The sequence below is a fragment of the Astyanax mexicanus genome, chromosome 8 (assembly GCF_023375975.1).
Source record: "Astyanax mexicanus isolate ESR-SI-001 chromosome 8, AstMex3_surface, whole genome shotgun sequence".
Lineage (NCBI taxonomy): Eukaryota > Metazoa > Chordata > Actinopteri > Characiformes > Acestrorhamphidae > Astyanax > Astyanax mexicanus.
In genome coordinates, this window is record NC_064415.1 from 9,927,587 (window position 1) to 9,935,930 (window position 8,344).

The following is an 8,344-nucleotide window of genomic DNA, read 5'->3' on the forward strand; positions in this document are numbered from 1 at the left end:
TGATTACAGTAAAGCTGATCTCTTGCTCCGGCTACAGTACAGCAGGGAAAACACACACACACACACATACATTAACTCACTAACACACACACTCCCTGGGTCGTAAATCCTGTAGATTTGTTTTTAAAGAGCCAGACTGAACTACAAGGCTGGTTCCTGTATCTACAAGGATCCTAAAATAAGCATCTCTTAACATTCTCTAACTCTGGGTAAGTTAATTGTTTAACAGTTTCATGCCTGAATTATATCCAGTGATGAAAAAAAGATATGAAAGAATGCTGTCTTTCTGTTTGCTCTCTGTAATGTGTAATATTTAATAAGCCACCACTTAACAGTAAAAACATGACTAAAAGTGTTCTAAATCACAATAAATTAGTAAAAATTACCTGTTACTTTGCCTTAACAGGTCAGGACTGCGGTAAAGTTAGTTTTATGTTTGACATTCGTGAGAGATTCGGAATTTCGGACTTCCTCCCCTTAATCAAAACGGAGATTCATCACTGTAATTGTGGTTTCTTGCTATAATGAGGGAACACAACAAACTACAACCACAGTTTTTACTGAAGATTGTATATTTTACATCATATTTAACAAAAATACAGCCGCACCGATAGCGCTCTCTCCCCGCTTCTCTTCCAAACAGCGTGCTGCTCTCTTAGGGACCGTGGCACAATTACTGACCACAGCAAAAAACGAAAAAAAAACTATTAAACTCTCTTAAATGTGATTCCATAATGGCAAAACTAACAGTACGTTATACAAACATATATTGCCTATATATTACAAGCCTTAAAAATAAATAGTTAATTTATTACTTCTTTATACAACTTTATTAGTCAAATAAATGCATTAAACTCAGTTATCAATGAATGTAACCTCCCACAACCTCCCACAACCCTCTCCCCGGATGATTTTGTCAACTCCTTTGAGGAGAAAGTAGCAAATATCCGCCAATCCTTTCCTCCTGCCTCTACCCTTCCCACCAAGCTCTATCTTCCACATTCTACCTCTCTGTCTCAATTCTCTCTGCTTTCCACAGATGAAATCCTTCATCTTCTACATTCTAACAATCCAACCACTTGCCCACTTGACCCTTTACCATCTTCCCTCTTTCAGACAATTGCTCCTGACCTCCTTCCGTTCATCACTCACATCATTAACACCTCTCTATCATCTGGTCATGTTCCATCAACTTTTAAGACTGCCAGAGTGGTTCCTATCTTGAAGAAACCAACTCTAGACAGCTTGGACGTTGGCAACTACAGGCCAGTTTCTCTCCTCTCTTTCCTTTCCAAAGTCCTTGAGCGTGCTGTCTACAACCAACTTTCTATCTTTCTCACTCAGAACAATCTTCAGGATCCAAACCAGTCTGGCTTCAAACCTGCACATTCTACTGAAACTGCCCTCATTGCAGTTACAGAGAAGCTTCATGCAGCAAAAGCTACTAACCTGTCATCTGTTCTGATTCTGCTTGATCTCTCTGCTGCTTTCGACACGGTCAACCACAGCATTCTCCTTTCCATCCTCACCAGCCTTGGAATCACTGGCTCTGCATGGCAGTGGTTTGCATCGTACCTGGAGGACCGTTCCTACCAGGTAACTTGGCAAGGGGCAATATCTGCTCCATGCAGACACTCCACTGGGGTTCCACAAGGCTCGGTGCTTGGTCCTCTTCTTTTCTCACTCTATACTCGCTCTCTGGGTGAAATAATATCTTCTAATGGATTCTCATACCACTGCTATGCTGATGACACCCAACTAATCCTTTCATTTCCTCCTTCCGACACTCAGGTTTCATCCCGCATCTCAGCATGTCTCAATGATGTCTCGATGTGGATGAGTTCTCATCACCTAAAACTCAACCCCAGCAAGACTGACCTTCTGTTCATCCCAGGAACTACAAGCCCTCACAACAATCTCTCCATCTCTTTCGAGAACTCACTGGTCACTCCATCGGCAGAAGCAAGAAGCCTCGGTGTAGTAATGGATGACCAGTTATCGTTCTCGAGCCATATTGCAAATCTGACTCGGTCATGCAGATTTCTCCTGTACAACATCCGAAGAATTTGACCGTTTCTGTCTCAGGATGCCACTCAGGTGCTTGTGCAGTCTCTTATCATCTCAAGACTTGACTACTGCAACTCTCTACTGGCTGGTCTTCCACTGCGAGCCACCAAACCACTACAGTTAATTCAGAACGTGGCAGCACGACTCGTCTTCAATCTTCCGAAGTTCAGTCATGTGACTCCTTTGCTGCGTTCCCTCCACTGGCTTCCTGTTGCCGCCCGCATCCGATTCAAAACCCTGACGCTGGCCTACAAGGCAAAAAACGGACCAGCACCTTCATACCTGATGGCGATGGTCAAAGCCAGATCTGCACCAAGAGCTCTTAGAGCTTCCAGTACGGCTCGGCTCGAACCTCCATCACTCAAAACACACAGAAAACAGACATCCAGACTCTTCTCTGTGCTGGCACCAAGGTGGTGGAATGAACTTCCACTGGATGTCAGAACAGCAGAGTCACTCACGGTCTTCAAACGTCGACTGAAGACACATCTTTTCAAAGAGTTCCTAAACTAATAATAAAAATAAAAAAAATAAAAAAAAGGTTCCTAGGGTTCTTAACATGATTAAGCTCTATGTATCTCTTGATCCTAGTCTACAAACTAGCTTTGGATATCTTAAGTAACTTTGAAGCACTGTTGTAAGTCGCTCTGGATAAGGGCGTCTGCTAAATACCATAAATGTAAATGTAAATGTAAATGTAATATTCTCAAATCAACTTTGTCATGTACATATACATCATCCTTACATATTACAAAGCTTATTTTTAATGAGTCTGTTCATTTATTTTAAAATAGAATTTCCTTACATGTTACAAGGCTTATTTTTTCAATTAGTCAGTTCACTTATTTTATGTTAAATGAATGATCAAATAAATGCATTAAACTCAATCATCGTTAGAAGTATTTATTTGAAACCAACTTTATCATGTACAGATATATATTCCTTACATGTTACAAGACTTATTTTTTTAATTAGTCGGTTTATTTATTTTATATTAAATTAATTATCAAATAAATGCATTAAACTCAATTATCGTTAGAAGTAATCATTTCAAATCAACTTTATCATGTACACCTATATATTCCTTACATGTTACAAGACTTATTTTTTTAATTACTTAGTTAATTTATTTTATATTAAATTAATCATCAAATAAATGCATTAAACTCAATCATCGTTAGAAGTAATTATTTCAAATCAACTTTATCATGTACAGATATATATTCCTTACATGTTACAAGGCTTATTTTTTTAATTAGTCGGTTTATATATTTTATATTAAATTAATTATCAAATAAATGCATTAAACTCAATCATTGTTAGAAGTATTTATTTGAAACCAACTTTATCATGTATATATATATATATATATATATATATATATATATATATATATATATATATATATATATATATATATATATATGTATATATTCCTTACATGTTACAAGGCTTATTTTTTAATTAGTCGGTTTATATATTTTATTTTAAATTAATTATTAAGTAAATGCATTAAACTCAATCATCATTAGAAGTAATCATTTCAAATCAACTATTTATTTTTAAGGCTTGTAATATATAGGCAATATATGTTTGTATAACGTACTGTTAGTTTTGCCATTATGGAATCACATTTAAGAGAGTTTAATAGTTTTTTTTTTCGTTTTTTGCTGTGGTCCGTAATTGTGCCACGGTCCCTAAGAGAGCAGCACGCTGTTTGGAAGAGAAGCGGGGAGAGAGCGCTATCGGTGCGGCTGTATTTTTGTTAAATATGATGTAAAATATACAATCTTCAGTAAAAACTGTGGTTGTAGTTTGTTGTGTTCCCTCATTATAGCAAGAAACCACAATTACAGTGATGAATCTCCGTTTTGATTAAGGGGAGGAAGTCCGAAATTCCGAATCTCTCACGAATGTCAAACATAAAACTAACTTTACCGCAGACAGGTCATGCTGGGTCAAGCTATTGTTTTATTGGTTTATAAACTTGCTCATTGGCTGGTTCATGGTCTATTCTGATGGAAAGCAGCTCTCAAACAGTGTTTTGTGCAACAAAACAATAAACAAACAAGAAAACACATGATGTCCATTGTAATGGATGCAGGGTCTGAAAGGGTTAATACAAGCAATGAAAAAGTTCAAGTCAAGTTCAGATAGTTTTATTGTCATTACTGCATACATATAGATATAAATATAAAAAATGAGATAGATAGGGGCAGAATGCTGAGTGAGTGTGTTGTGGGGGCAGAAGGGGGAGAGGGGGTAAAGCAGGGAGAGAGTAAATAGGTCAGAGCATCACACAGGTTTGGAAGCCCATTCCTGCCACCTTGTAAAAATAGCGTCTTAGGATCTCAAAGTTAGTATATAAAAAATATTGACTTAGCATCTCAAATCAGATAACATCTTAAAAGCATTGAAGTATCTCAAAATAATTACTTGATTGCCTAAATTGTAAACATCAATTATTCAAATTATCCCAAGATTAATAAATTAAAGGATACGAAAATTAATGATTATAAGAGAGAAGAGCAAAGAAAAAAAATACTTTATTAGTGCATCCTAGATAACAGATGGTTCTGGAACCATTGGGGGGTATTATGCTTTTTTTGTGGATGAACAGAATTTAATTAATTAATTAATATTATTCCTTAATCCCTTAATTTATTACTAAACAATTCTGACAGTCTACATACATATAAATATAATAATTTAGATTTTTATAAATGTTAACACTTGTGCAATCCCTAAAACAATAATATTTATATTTTTTGGTTGTTTTGAATGTTGTTGTATTCTTATATGATTTGCATTATCTGTTTATTACAAATAATTTTTTGTCTGTATTTTGTCTGTTTGTCTGGATGGTTGTATTTTGGGGTAATTGTTGAGTCTGATGAGCATTTAAAGATCTCTTTAACCAGGCCCTGATCTGTCCCTGACTGTGGGCCTGAACTCTCCTGGCTGCAGCAGCTGCATTTTTTGTGGTTTGTAGTGGAATTTGAACTCGGGGCCACATGTGGGCCACCTCTAACGCAGCATGTGAAGTGTTTGAGCAGCGTTTCTATTTTGGGCCCAAAACGGCCCGACTGTAGCCAGCTGTGGCTGTGTTCCAGCACCCAGATTTCCTGGCTGTATGTGGGATTGATGGAAGTAGTAACTACTATGTTTGAAATAGACCTGGTGTCTATATCTAGACTATATCTAGACTCATCTGATATTTGCAGTATTTGATGTTTATTTGTTGTATTGGTGATGTTGTATTTCTGATCTCTATAGTTTTTCCTAGATAACCATGAGATCAGATGAACAGACACTCAGATCATGGTAAAACACTGAGATTATACGGGTTAGGGTCGGTCCCGATACATCAGCTCACAGATGCCCTATGCTGATTAAAAAGGAAAGCAGCAGGATTACTGGCAAATGTTTCCCACAAACCCTGGTTTACAGTATATAGGCCCTAGGAGTGATGAGGGGAAAGAGCGCCATCTACCCACCCGGAGAGAGCAAGGCTAATTGTGCTCTCTCAAGGCTGAGGCAGCTGATGGCAAGCTACAGTACAGGCCAATGTGTTTTCTTTATTTTCATGACTATTTACATTGTAGATTCTCACTGAAGCACCAAAACTATGAATGAACATGTGGACATGTGGAGTTTTATACCTGGCCTCCACAGTCACCAGACCTGAACCCAATCCAGATGGTTTGGGGTGAGCTGGACCACAAAGTGAAGAAGGCAAAGGAGCAACAAGTGCTAATAAACACCTCTGGGAACTCCTTCCTTCAAGACTGTTGGAAAACCAGTTCAGGTGACCTCTTTGAGAAGCTCATTGAGAGAATGATGCCAAGAGTGTGCAAAGCAGTAATCAGAGCAAAGGGTGGCTGTTTTGAAGAAACTAGAATATATACATATCTTTTTTTGTTAAGTACATAAAACTCCACATGTATTCATGCATAGTTTTGATGCCTTCAGTGAGAATCTACAATGTAAATAGTCATGAAAATAAAGAAAACGCATTGAAAAAGCAAAGGTGTGTCCAAACTTTTGGCCTGTACTGTACATGACCTGTATTTGAACCAGTGAAGTATTAGTTTGAATACGCGTTTGTGACACAGATACCATTCTCACTTCTTATTGGACATTCCTGGTTTGGGCTTAACTTCTTTTTGACCTATCTAAGAAATCCCGATTTCCTGAGAAATTTTGTTTTACTCCCAAAACCTCCTCTTGCATCTCCCACAGGGACGTTCAGTCCCCGAGCTTCCAGGCATAACACTAGCAGGGAAGCAGCAGGATTACTGCCAAGTGATTCCCACAAACCCTGAGTCACAGTGTACAGACACAGCGAGCACGGACAAAAACACTCACCTCAACTGTAAGAGTCTCTACAGAACCTTTATATAAATGTCAACATAAAACACAGCATGGTTTTGGGATGAGCTCATATTAAACACACTTTAAGAGCACTTTAAAAACCCCAAAGAGGGTCTGTTTATAGAACAGACTGGAGAACATGCAGTTTTTAAGATATTTGATACTAGGTTTCTAAAGTTAAAAAAAAATAATTTAGACATTTATTTATTCAAGCTATTTAATATTTTTCAGATATGTTATTAATGAGGAGACCAGCCAACTTCTAAATTATGACTTGGAGTACAAGGATAAAGTCCCATTCTACAACAAAAAAGAGCCAATCAGCGGAGTGGAGAAGGGTCAGGCTCTCTGACCCAAGCGCAGTATCCATACCAAGCCAAAGAATATAAATTTTTTTGGGCATTAATGAGACAAATGCTACAAATTGTTCATATGGTTCCTTTTTAAATTTATTTTAAAAACAGGTTAAATAAATTGGGCCAGCTTTTAACAAGACACTTAGTAAAATAATATATAATAGTTTCATCATTCATTTTTTTTACAGTTAAAAGAACGAAATACAATACAAGCTTAATTAGTTGTGCAGGAATAAAGGCTAAACTTCTCTTTCCATAAATTAATTATTAACATGCATATAGTGCAGCACATATTTTTATCATTAATATAATATATTATATTACTGTCATTATATTATTATTATTATCTTATCTCATCGTATTATTAGTTTATATTATCTAATGATTACTGGGCTACTGTATTTCTGTAACAGTGAGAAGTCTATAAAGTAAGGAAACAGACATATAAAATTAACATGGCTTTGGAAGGTGTGATCCAATTTAGTTATATTGAATCACTGGTCATAATCTGGCCAGATATATTTTTTGTTTTTGTTTTAAACATTATTATTATTATTATTATTATTATTATTATTATTATTATTATTATTATTATTATTATTATTATTATTATTAGACAATCTTCCACAGGTCCAGATTCAGATAATGCACATACAGGTGTAGTTTGCCCTCTGCTGGACATTCAATATAGCTACACTGGTGGAAACTATTCATCACAGCTGTGGTACATTTCTGCATGGCGTTCAGTAGTATGTAATTCTGTATTTCATTAATCATGTATTTAACATTTTCTTACACTCACATACAAATCATATATTGCTCTAAAATAACCTGGAATAAAATAATTTAATTTTATTTAATTTTATTTAATCATTATTGTTTTAAAACAAGGTTATTGCAACACAACACATAAAATGTTACTTAATAAAATACAAAAGTATTTTACAATACACACATTATATATATATATATATATATATATATATATATATATATATATATATATATATATATATATATATATTTTTTTTTTTTTTTTACAAATGTTTTGTTGCACAGAACACAAATTGAGACCTGCTGACCATCAGAATAGATTACAAACCAGCTAATGAAACACCATCTTAACCTCAACCACTGCACTGGACAAAAAAAGAATTAGCAGGTCAGTCATTAGGGCATTAAAACACTTTTTTTATGTTTAGGAATAAAAAAAAATAGTTACTTGGATTAATTTTAATTTTATTATTTTATATTAGGATAGTAATGTCATTTATTCTCCCCTTTTAAGAATATGTAAAAAAGGTTGGTTATATATACTTTACTTCTACTTCTTACATTTTCAAACAATTATCTGAACTTTTTACTCCTTACATTTTAAAAAATAGCCTCACTCCTATTTAATTTCAGCTCATTTTCATTCCGGCTTCTCATCGTTTAATAAAACCCCTATCCAAATAAATATCTTTATCCAGAACCAGAATGAATCTGATTGTGATTGGATGTAGAGAAGTATAAACATATACTATTCCGACTCCCTATTGGTTTAT